This window comes from Rattus norvegicus, chromosome 14 (genome assembly GCF_021556685.1).
Source record: "Rattus norvegicus strain SHRSP/BbbUtx chromosome 14, alternate assembly SHRSP_T2T, whole genome shotgun sequence".
Classification (NCBI taxonomy): domain Eukaryota; kingdom Metazoa; phylum Chordata; class Mammalia; order Rodentia; family Muridae; genus Rattus; species Rattus norvegicus.
Genome location: NC_141547.1, coordinates 41,966,691 through 41,979,670, shown reverse-complemented (window position 1 = coordinate 41,979,670; position 12,980 = coordinate 41,966,691). Strand labels below are relative to the sequence as shown.

The 12,980-nt window shown below is 43.6% G+C and overlaps 1 protein-coding gene across 44 annotated transcripts in view; it reads right to left on the bottom strand.

Moving 5' to 3' along the window:
- Apbb2 (amyloid beta precursor protein binding family B member 2) overlaps positions 1–12,980 on the bottom strand; it is a 382,955-nt gene that overhangs the window by 245,447 nt on the left and 124,528 nt on the right.

Sequence of the window (12,980 nt, the reverse complement as noted above, 5' to 3'; positions counted from 1 at the left end):
ATTTCAGCTCCAAAAAGGCAAATGGGACCGTCTTCTGACAGCAGTTCTCGAGCAGTAATTAATTATACTAGTAGCTATGATAACATCTATACATTCTCAATATTGAAATCCTATGTGAGGAGGAGCAGAACCAATGCTATTTTCAGAGATCAATCTATCAGAGATCAATTTATCAGAGATCAGTCTACAGTTCTCGTTGGTAAGTCAAATGGGATCCATCAACCCATCACAAATGTGCCGAAAATAGTATCATATTAATCTTGACACTTCAGTCCCCAAAAACAAAAAATGCAAGGCAGCAAATCATATAAGTACGGATTATCCTATGAAATACTCGAAAGACATCAGGGCATGAATAAAAGCATTTCTAGAATATACTTATATTTCCCTTTTGATATGTTCTAGTTTTATACAATTATCATACATGGTTTCCACAATTAAAGTTCTTAAAAAGATTTTGAGAATGCAGAGCAAGAATGGGACACCTATCACTTTATCAGCCTCCTCTGCAGATTGCCATTTATCTGAATAATAAAGGCTAATAAATGAAGTCTAAACTCGGGATAGCCTGGTCATCTCTGATGTTTTCAAAAGTTAAAAATATTCTAAAACCTGAAATGCTTCCAATGCCAACACAGAACCTTAAGTGGAAAATTCCACACTATTGAAACTTTGTTTCATACAGAAAAGTCTTCAAAATATTACATAAATTGACCTTCAGGTATGTATATGGTACCATAAAACAGAGATAAATTTTTCTTTACAGTTGGATCCTATCCTCAAGATAGCTCATTATGTAAATACCTCAAAACTAGGAAAAAAATATAGATATCTGTAATACTCCTGGGTCCCAGGCAGTCCACTGAAAGGGCATCACTGTGTAGCATTTCACTTAGAAATTCAAAACCCCAGTGTCTAGGAACACTTGAGGGCTGACAAACAAACAGAACGTTCCTAGAAACGCATTTTCTTGTTCTAGTCCATAAAGTTAGCAGGCAGAAATCCTATCCAAATGTCACTCTCACTGGTGTGCTGCACATCCATCCTTTAATTAACTGACCTCCTAGGAAGATCTAACTGCTTCACAGGATCCTCTAAGTTACTCTGTCCGGATGCTCTAAGCATCCTACAAAACAGAACACAGGGTAGAATCCACCCTGGGGGCCTTGATGACAACACTCACTCCAGACAGCCCATGTCCAGAGAGGTCAAAGGCTTTCCCTCTGCCAAACCTCGAGGAAGTGGTAAGTCCTGAAAACTCTGACCTCTCCACTCTGACCCTGCACAGACTCCTCCCCCACTGAGACACCTCACATGCACCTCAGAAGAAACATGTTAAATGTGGAACAGTAAAGTCAGAATGGACAGGAACGGGTTCAAATGAAGCCGAAATGCAGGCAGGAAGACAAAAGAGGTTTCAACTCCACAGCTCTGCCCACAATGCTCTCACAGAAGGAACAATGGCTATACTGTGCAGTGGTGGCAGGTGTCCTCAACAGACACTGCCCATCAAGCTGAGAGCTTTCTGGTCCTAGTGCTGGCTTCATTAATAACAGGACAATCCCTCCAGTTCAAAGCAAGGCTTTCAGCAGGATACAACTATGCCTGTACCACACCACCTGCCACCTGCGAGAGGCAGGAAAGACACATGCTCGCCTGTATTAAGAGTAAGTGACTCACTTGGTGGCGCACCTTTCCTCCCAGGTCTCTATGAGTTTGAAGCCAGCCTTGTTCACAAAGTGAGTTCCAGGACAGCCAGGGCTACACAGAGAAACCCTCTCAAACAAACAAACAAACAAACAAACAAACAAACAAAGAGTAAGTGATTTTGGTAACAAGTCGTAGGCGTATGCCTCTAAAATCATAGAAACATTAAGGAAAAGACATTGGCAATTTAGAAAAGAAAAACAAGACACAAAAACAAAAACAAAAAAAAAATGATCTGTGCGACTCAGAGAAGCAAGTACCTTCTTCCTGTCCTTCAGAGCCATTTCTTTGAAACAAAACCACTTCTGCTTCTGCTAAGCTGTCCGCTCGCTCGCAAGGCCCATCCGTGTGCATCAGATGCCTAAGATTCTCGTAGAGTATGGCTAGCTTGAAGGGCACAGGGAGACACAGCAAGGACCAATTCAACCGTTCCCTGAAAGTCCTTGGAGGGGGCCTTCCCAGCCCCTTCTCCTACCTCCTCCTCCTACTGTGTCATGGGGATAACAAAAGCCTCAGGTGTGAGGGAGCAGCAACAGGGATGCCCGGCTCAGTCACACCCAGAGAAGAGCACAAAGGCTCTGGCTGGTGCTGGATGACAATGAAAGGAGGAAAGCTTGTTTTCTACCCAAAACCACTGCTCTACTCACACCCCCACCATCCACACATGGCTGCACCCATGAGAGAACACAGCAGGGGCCATTAGCTGTTTCCCTCAGTCAGCGCCTCAGCTCTAATACTAAAGCCCAAAGTCCACACAAGCAAAAGGGCTGACATTCTTGCTGATGTTTTCCAAGGGCACCAGAGCTGTGTGATCACCATTGCTGTGTGACAAGTCATGATCTAGCAATGCCTTACAGTCATCTGTCAGAGAATGTCATGGTTCAAATTTAGCAGTCTGGTTAGAACGCTGACGTACCAACTGCAAAGTGGAGTTACCAAATTATCTCTCTTGGTAGATGCCCAAACAAAAACGAGAGTGACGTGAGATAAGGTGCCCTGAATGCCGGCATCTTGGCTATGTGCTGTTGGGGCTTGGGCTGCAGCTACATGGCTCTGACAAAATGTCCACCCAGGAATCTCTACCCTTTGGGGGCCTGAATGTTGGGCCAGCATTTTTCTCTTCCTCGTCTAGTATCCTGTGGAAGATTTCTGCTTCCTGGGCAAGATTCCAGAACCGTCAGCAGAACTCATTTATTACTGCTTAAATTTCTACCTCAAAATGACCAGGCATGCAAGACAAGAAAGAGCAGCTGGAGAATGGACCTCTCAGAGCCATTAGAGTGTGATTTGAAGAACTCAGATTGGAGGCTTGAGTGATGATGGCTCACTGGCTGAGCATGTCTGGCCACCTAAATTGAGATTCCCAGCACCCATGCTAAGGCTAGGCACGGCCATGTTTCATCTATGACCACAGTGCTGGGGGTGGGGGGCTGGAGGTGGACGGGGTGGGGGGAAGGGGGAGGGAGGAAGGGGAGAGGGACAAAAACAGGAGGAATGCCACCAGCCCAGCTCCAGGTTCAGCTAGAGAATGATACAGCAGGATGCTCAACCTCCTTCTCTGGCCACCGCACACATCAGTGGAGTGCACAGGCGTGTGTACATGCAAAACACACACCCACAATAAATAAATAATAAGTAAATAGAATAACGGGTTGTTGGTGCTGATTAATTTACATTTCAAATGAATGAAAAACAAACACAAGTTGTTTGAAAGGAACACTAGTTTAAATCCCTACCACCACCATGATGAAGTGTTCTCCTAGGCCCCTACCACAGGTAACCCAGAAGACTCCTGTAAATGATCCACACTGGCACCCAGGAGAGCATGTGATTGGTGATGATGATGTACCACTTGGAAGACACTGCATTACTAACTCTCTCTGCCATAGTTTGAAATAAAGAGGGTCTCGACTGGGGAAAGCAGAGAGAAATTTCTGCTAACCAATATTCAGAAGCTATTTGGGAAAGCGTATGGAAGTCACAATATTTAGAGCCTGTAGTTCTAGCTCCGCTACTTATGACCCAAGACCCTGTGAGAGAACTAACTTGGTTAATCCTTGGTTTCACGTTCATTGAACCAGGGTGATGGTATCAGCCAGGCTCTTAAAGGCACCAATTATTGGAACCAATTAAGACGGCATGGTAGAAACTGCAAAGCACCATGTCAATCAACAAACAGTTACCAAGAAGCTACAGTGCTGCCAGAGTCGGTGCTGTGCAGACACCGAGAAAAAGTCACACAGCCTCTTCCGAGGCAGAATACAACCTTCTCGGAAATGTGAGCTCACTTGTGCCATAGCTGACGCAGTGCAATAGTGCCATAGCTGACGCAGTGCAATAGTGCCATAGCTGACGCAGTGCAATAGTGCCATAGCTGACGCAGTGTACCTAACTGCTCTCTGATTAAACCTGAGACCCATACGAGGGAAGAGAAACCATGCCTAGTACTGTGAAGTGAGTCAAAAACTCACGGCGAGGAAAGTCACAGGCCCTGGTGGTTACCTTACCACTGCTTAGCTAAAGTGGCATAGTATCTCACTCTGCAAGTGACTGCAGACTCTGGCTACTCAAGGTGCTAAGAATATGTGACAACTGAACGATGAAATATACACAGGACACTTCTACCATCCCCTTAAAGGAAGGCTCAGGGAACACAGTAGAAGGTTGGGAAGAATGTGAGAGTCAGAAGAAAGAGAGAAAGATGCAAAATGCTACCTTCTGGGCATGCGACAGCCTTCCCAATCACAGACTCACAGCAACTGTTGTTACTTGCACTGGGCCAGCACAGACTGGCCCTGTCAACAATCAGTCAAAGACTTGGGGCGGAGCTTAAAGGGCTCTACCCCTTCCTGGGAATTATTGACTACTGGTAAATTCTAGGAGAGGTGAGTCACTGTCTTCAGTTGTGTGAGCCTACAAGGTTCCAGTGAATACTCTCAAAATCCATGGTCACACTGATGGCCTTGGTAACACTCAGGTCACAAATGGAAATGAGACAGATATAAATGTAGCTACAGACAATATACATGTTCCAAATACACAGGCCCACTCATGCTGCTTTGGTTACAGTACAATGGTTTTTTTAATAAGCAAACTCTCCAAGCGAAAGTGTTAACAGTAACGTTCTAACTTGTCTGAAAGCAGTAATTACTTTTTATGTTGATCTTCAAGGCCTATTCTACAATACAACCAAACAGCCGCCACTATATGGAAGGCACATTAGAAAGAATACAGTAGAATACAGTGCACGACTCTGTGTGTGTGTGTGTGTGTGTGTGTGTGTGTGTGTGTGTGTGTGTGTGTTGGCATGGAGTATAACACTCCTCCACATCCCCTCCCTCACTCCCAAGGAAAAAGAAAGAATGCTGGAATTCATCCAACCCCAACAACGACAACAACCCCAGTTTTAACAAGGGGCATATCAGTTATTTTAGAAGCATTTCTAAAAGTATTTATTTTAGAAACTAAATTCAAGTTCAATTTTTAACATGCCAAATGGCTGTCTTAGCAAAGTTTCTATTTTTAAAAATCTGTTTTACTTAACTTAAAATAAAAAAAGTCCAGAGAACTAGGCTGCCCAAGACATAGTCATCCCTATTGTCCAAAAATTCAATATGGGTTGGAAGAGAAAGAGCTGGTGAAAGAGAAAGATATGAAATGAGCACACATTAATTTAAACTAATATTAGTCCACACACCTGAAACCTACTGCGAGCCAGTATTCAACAGGAAGTACAGCGAGGAAGAAAGGAAACATCCAACAAAAAGTGATCAAAATGCTAGCCCTGTGGGAAGATCACTGGCCTAGCATCTCTGATGCTCTGAGTTTGACTGACCCCCAACACTGGAAAAAAGAAGGGGAGAAAAGAACTGACTAAGACACTATCAAGTCCAGAGCAAGAATTCCCCAAACCACAAAGTCAGCTTGGCACAGCAGGTCACAGCCAATGCCTAGGAATCAGTATTCCCTCCCTTACCCACAAATAACATTGAGATAGTCATGGGGCCACTGACTCACAGAATTCATTTGCCATGAGAGAAAAGGTATGGAAATGTTCTTCCTGTAACAATAGGACTGCTTGACTAGTGTTTCTCAGTCATCATCACATCTACCCTATTACAGGAGCATAACAATGACTACTTTGAACAACCAACTTTGAGGCATGGGTTGGTCAGATGACTTGACTGTTACATGAGTCTTCAACTCAGTCTTATCCCCAGCCATGTTTTCTTGGTGCTCTGATCAAATAAACTCTTAGCAGCGGACTCTCAGTATCTTTTCTACTACAGTCTAATGATGCCATATGACTACTCATCTTACTGACTTACCAAAAGTACTAATTGAAGGTGGTATGAGAATTCTATAATAAATCAGACCCTACCTTTATAATAAATGGAGTCTACTTCAAGCATGCTGACATATTTGGTCAGATCTGTAGTTCTTTGCATTGTCTTCCAACTAAGGGGCAGAGATGTGGCTCAGTAGTGGAATGGCTGGCTACCACTCTCAGAGACTGGGTAACTGCGGTGGAGGGAGACAGGAAGACTAGCATGCCAATGAATCATCCCTCAAATCCCAGTCCAAATGCAACTCCTTCATGAAGCCTTCCCACTTATTGGGGGCTTTGGGATTTCAGTGAATCCTCTATAAAGAGCACAAGTAGGTGATTATTTCCAAGATTTAAATCTTACTTTATCCATCTCCACAGCACCTCACCTTCTCACCCTGCACCCAAGATTCTATCTTACTTCTGGTTCTCCACTACCTGTCCAATTGTTCTTTTATGGGTTCCTTCCCACCTGACCACTACAATATTAAAGTGTTCAAACAGCTTCATCCTACCCTGTGATGTTTAGTGCTGACTGCCAAGCTGAGAGGATCTGCAATCAGCTAGAACAGCAGTTCTCAACCTGTGGGTCATGACCCCCACAGAGGCTGAATATTAGATATCCTGTATATCAGATATTTACGTTACAATTCATAACGGTAGCAATATCACAGTTTTGAAGTACCAACAAAATAATTTTATGGTTTGGGGGTCACCACAACATGAGGAACCATATTAAAGCATTGCAGAATTAGGAAGGTTGAGAACCACTGACCTAGAAGGTCGCTGAGCATGCCTGTGAGCTGAACCACACCTGTAGGGGATCATCTAGAATGGGTTGACTGCTGTGGGCAGCATGATTCCATAGGCTGTTGTGATGGGTGAGTTAACTGTCACCTTGAGAGATGGCAATAGAACCATTTCGGGGACAGGCCTCTGGGTGTGCTTGCAGGGAATTATATTGACTGTAATAAGCTATGCTGACCGTAAGTAGGTATTCGGAGGTTGGGATCTGGACTGGAGGAACGGAGAAGGGAACTGACTGGCAGTAGCCATTCATCATGCTCTGCTTCCTACTGAATGTGATGATGAACAGCTCCACCGGGTTCCTTGTGCTTTGGTCTCCCCTCCATGATGGGTGGAACTCTGGAACTGTGAGCTAGAATAAGCTCAGAGACACAAAGTGACAGCCACCATCAAACTGAGAGGTAAAAGAAAGCCTTCCGCCCTGGACTCATTTCCAGTCGGTATGTTGTCATACCAACAAGAGAAATCACCTACCATCAACACACACACACACACACACACACACACACACACACACACACACACATCATTCCTTCATCGTCATCCAGATGCACCAAACACTACACACTCCCAGCCGTACCTCCCAGGACATCTCTACATCCAGACAACCACATCATAGTTCAGGAGCTTCTGTGATCCCAAATGTCTGTTCCCACAGACATATCCTTCACATTTTTAACGCAACACTGAGATGTGTCTTATGAAAAATTGGCTTTTCTAAAATAACACTGCTTTTCTTTAAAATATCATGGTGGCCTTAAATAAGCTGTCATCTTTCAGTCTGTGCACATTAGAGGCCGTCTCAGTGCATGCTCCCCTCCACTGCCCCACTACAGCACTGTCCAACAGACCACTCAGAAGGAAAACGCACCGTGTCTGTGCTGCTCGTTACAGCAGCCACTGGTTACTTATACTTGAAATTGGGACTCACCCAACTGAGGAAGTTGAATTGTTCTGAATGATCTTTGCTCACCATTCCCTTCTCCACTTCAGCCCTCCTCTGAGCAGTCACTGCCTTCTCTCCAAACACCACCCTTTAAGAAGTTTCTTTTTTTTTTCCATATTATTTGTTTGATTGTTTTTAATTTTATTTTTCTTATATATTTTATGTATTTACATTTCAAATGTTATCCCCTTTCCTCCCTCTCCCATACCCCCTCCCCCCTCCATCTCTATCTATGAGGATGCTCCCACTCCCTCCCACCCACTCTCACATCAACACCCTGGCATTCTCCTACATTGGGAAAACAAGCCTTCACAGGAAAAAGGGCCTCTCTTCTCATTAATGCCCAACAAGGCCATCCTCTGATACATATGTGGCTGGAGTCATGGGTCCCCATGTGTACTCTTTGGTTGGTGATTTAGTCCCTGGGAGCTCTAGTGAGCTCTGGTTGTTGATATTGTTGTTCTTCCTAGGGGGTTGCAAACCTCTTCAGCTCCTTCAGCCCTTTCTCTAACTCCTCCAATGAGGACCCCATTCTCAGTCCAATGGTTGGCTCTTAGCATTCGCCTCTGTATTTGTCATGCTCTGGTAGAGCCTCTCAGGAGACATCCATATCAGGCTCCTGTCAGCAAGCACTTCTTGGCATCAGCAATAGTGACTGGGTTTGGTGGCTGCATATGGGATGGATCCCCAGGTGGGGCAGTCTCTGGATGGCCTTTTCTTCAGTCCCTGCTCCACTCTTTGTCCCTGTATTTTCTCCTGTGAGTATTTTGTTCTCCCATCTAAGAAGGACTGAAGCATCCACATTTTGGTCTCCTTCTTAGCAAAGTCAAGTGCTAGCAAAATCAGGTTGACTTTTTTCCGAATCTTTATCCCCCCACTCTCTTTGTTTTTGAAAGGCAATTCTGACACAACAATAACACGGCAGTAATTTATGTTAAGGTTTTGTTATTGTTTGCAGTCCTGGGATCATCCTCAAACATACCTATTTAGTCAAAAGTGGGTCTGTATGGATGTTCTGATCTTATTAAAATCATCTATTATAATGTTAACTATTAAAGCCAAATAAAAATAGATGAGGCAGAATTGCAGTTTGAATCACGAATTCTGTTCAATAAAGGTTCATGGCACAAAGGAAGCTTAGATTACAGAGAAACAAAGAGAGGGCGGGCGGCCTCTCAGGAGCTCGGAACTGGCACTTCAGCTGTCAGAAACAAAACCATGTTTTCAAGGGGAGGTTTAATTTTAGTCAAACAAAATTATCTGTCACAATAAATTAGCGTCAATTTGAATTTTATTGGTTCATACTCTTGCTTGAATTTACACTATCAATTTTTCATTGGCTTATAGTCATAGACATGCTAGAAGCATGAAGTTTATATACCTAGTGGTATGTTCAGGAATATTTAAGCCACACTGTAACAAAATTATTTATTCCTGAGGATTTATGAGACAACCTTTTCTCCCTTAAATAAAGAGGTCCATGAATTACAGACATTTAAGGAACACTGGTCTTTATATACTTTACCCGCTTTGACACACTCATCATACTTTCCATAAATGAACAGAGACAAACGGAACAGAACGGCTCAAGCCAGCAATCGTTTGCTGAGCTCAGTCTCCCTGCGCCCTGGTTCTCAGGCTCCATGAATCATGCATCACTGACCAGCATTTGGAGCGGCTTGTCCTCTTTCCTCCAGCAGAAGTAGTTTCTAATAGAAAAGATGGCCCGGAAGACTGCTTAAGAGCTCCTCCCACCCCCACTTCTACTAGACTCTTAATACGTGTCAAAGAGCAGTCCTGGGCTGAAGGAAGCCGGCTTCCTGACTGGGTTCAATAACCCGGAGAGGAGCATTGTTTTTTGTTTTTGTTTTTGTTTTTCTTTTTTTTTTTTTTCTGAATGAGTACAAGGAGCTTGTAACCATTTCTTTTTAACTCTTAAGTTCTTATTGGTTATGGACTGTTTGCCCTCCCTTTAGCTTCCAAAAAGTTTATTTTTTAAAATCCTGCTTCCAAGATGCAACGTTTTGCAACACACTTGCCACATGCCCATAGCTTAGGTTTTCTTTCCTTTGGTCTGCCTAACACCAAGAGATCGGTCACAGCCGCCCGTGTGCATGCAAACACATACACAAACACACACACACACACACACACACACACACACACACACACGCCTTACTGGGGGTTTTGTGGAGAGGGCACTTGGCTGCCTGGTGCTTTAAAAGATGGCGGCAGAGATCCTGCCACCCAAGCTTACCTTATAAGCAGGAGGAGTTTGATGCTCAGAACCCATGTAAAAATGGTGGGCATGGTGGCCTGTCTGTGTAATCCCAGTGTGAGGAAGGCAGAGACAGACGAATCTCTAGGACTTACGGCCTGCCAGTCTAAACTAATTGGTAAGCCTCAGGTCAATAAAAGACCCTGTTTCTAAGGAGCCTGACAGAACTCCTCTGGGCAATACCCAAGGTTGTTCTTTGGTCGCCACAGTGCACACATACACACAGCTGGGGTGGGAGTGGGGCACAGCCAATGAGACGGCTCAGGAGTAAAGACATTTTTGTCATGAAAACTTGGTGACCTGAATTCAAGCCCTAGAATCCATATCTAAGTAGAAGGAGAGAACTGAATCCACAAAGTTATCCTCTGATATCCACACATGTATGCACCATGATGTATGTACATGTGATACTCATACACTAACAATAAACACGCAAATCAAATATAATTTGACATTTGGGTAGTAATAAATTCAAGCAATCCCTCATGCATGAAACCAACTTATATTTAAATAAAACTTTAATGAAAGTTTTTCATATTCTGAAACCTAAGATTAAGATCTGATTTGGAAAGTTTCATTATTTACCTTCTGTTCCGAAGAGAAAAACAGAATATTCTGATGGTTTATGAGTAGGCTGGTACCCTCAGGGAACTTAATTCAGTGATTTACAAATCCATGTTCAGGCAGGATGGGCGGTAGGAAACCTAAAGGCCACTTGGCTCTGAGCAGATTAGAATTTCTAAAAGTGAGACAACATTTCGTACAGTTTCTATCTAGTCTTCTTCTAAGACAAAACAGAAAAAAGAGCAAGAAAGTCCTCCAGACAATCTGCCCAAACAAACCAGACAGGGACAGACGTGGCATTCGTGCTCAAGCATGGAGACATTAGATTAGTGCTCGAGCATGTAGAAAGACAGCGTCCATGAAGTGACATTTCTAAACTTTGGTCTACTAAATAAACTATGCTAAGAGTTGTGGTTCAAAACAACTCAGCACAGAAATGGAGACATCATCCCACAAACGTGCAGGTGAAATAAAGGTGCAGGCTATGACTGGGTCTGGTCAATGTCGGGCCCTCGAGAAACATTTATTTAATTAAGAAGTCAGTCCATTTAACCACCGACACGGAATTCTAATTAGCCCAGCATGTCTTGTTCGACCCTCATTTGCTTGTGTCTTCTGGCATGTATGATGCCTGGGCAGGGAGTAGGGGCCTTACATTCTAGAACAATGCTTGATGGAAGCTCATGTATACACTTCAGTAGCTCAACAATTAATGCATATAACTTTGTTCACTCTTCTCGGGACTTTTTCAAAGAAACCCAAATTTTGCGAAACTACATGTTATCTGCTTTAAACCAAGCAATTTCACAAGTAAAACTACTAGTTGACACAACTGGGCAAAGAGGTTTAGATGAGGGGACAACAGAAGCACAACTGGGGTCAATTAAAGCTTCAAGAATTCATCTTAGCTAAAAATAGGAACTGAAACTTGATTCAGACATGATATCATTTTTTAACAAAACTGAAAAAAATGTCCAACGTGAAAATCCTTCAAAAGAAAAAGTCATGAAGTTCTGAGAATACTTGGGTAGGACAAATGTTCATGCTCATGTACCAGTGCTTAACCCTCATTCATTCATTCATTCATTCATTCATTCATTCACTCATTCACTCATTCTTCTACTTTTATTTTGAAACACTTGACATTATTGATTTTATATCATAAAAAAAACTTCCTGTCACAACAGGGGGAAACTTACTTTCAAATGTCTTGTGTGGGGCTGAAACCATGCATTTCTTTCACAGAAAAGGAGGAACTGATTAAGGAAAACATGCAGGCTCTGGCTTCAGAGGGGAATGGATTCAAGTGCTGGATGCTCTGGGGTTGTGTCCTTAACCCTCCAAGTCACTGACCTCCTCTGTTAAACAGGGACAGTGGCTCGGTCTAGCAGTGGAGGGAGAGTTAGGGAAGGACGGTCTCAGACTACTGAGCACAGTGCCCAGCACCCAGATGGGGTGCCTGGTACTGATTTTCACACCTGCTGCATCTGTCTGAGGAACCCGTAACTTTCTGATTGGAGCAAGCAGATCTGAACACACTTACGCAGACTCCACGTGAAATCCCTCCCCAGCACCTACTCCCATGCTTGCTAAAGCACATAAGGCCTGGGTTCCGGTCTCTCCCAACACCAAACAGGAACCTTTCTCCTTAGGCTTTCTAAGAGGGAGGGAGGAGGGTTTGATCTCTCCATGGGACTCATCAAAAGAAGCCCAAGAAATCGTCTCCCAGTTATAACTCTGAGAGCAAGCTAACCCCAGGCGCTTTACCAGCTGATGGGAGAATGGACAGAGTCAATGTGAGAGGCAGAGGCTGTACACTTGTTCCACTAGCCATGTTGACTCACCAGTATGCACAAGTCCCTACTGCATGGACAAGCATCCTCCTGAAGTCTGAACTGGGCCTGGATATCCTCAGGAGTAATCAGGGTCTGTGCTATCAGCCTCTACCAAATTTCCACACGCCATACATGTTACACACTCCAAAGCTTATGTCCAATGCAATCCTACATGAAATAAAGGGGGGTAGATATGGGATATGAGCAGACACAAGGGTATCAATTCTGGAGCGTGACCACGGACATGTCCCACAGGAGGCATGTAATGACATCATCTAACTTGTAGAACCATTATTGGAACTAAATAAATCCACATATGTAGAAGCAGCTGAGTTAATGTTACTACTATTGCATCTTCTTACTGAGGCAGAGATAAGAAGTATCAGTTTCCTGTCTTATCCCAATACCCAAGAAGACAGCCAGTTCTGATAGGAAATGTCTCCAGAGCAAAGGCCTGTACGCTAAACAATTGATCCTGAACTCTTGGCACTCATTTGAAAGGTTCTGAGAAGTTTA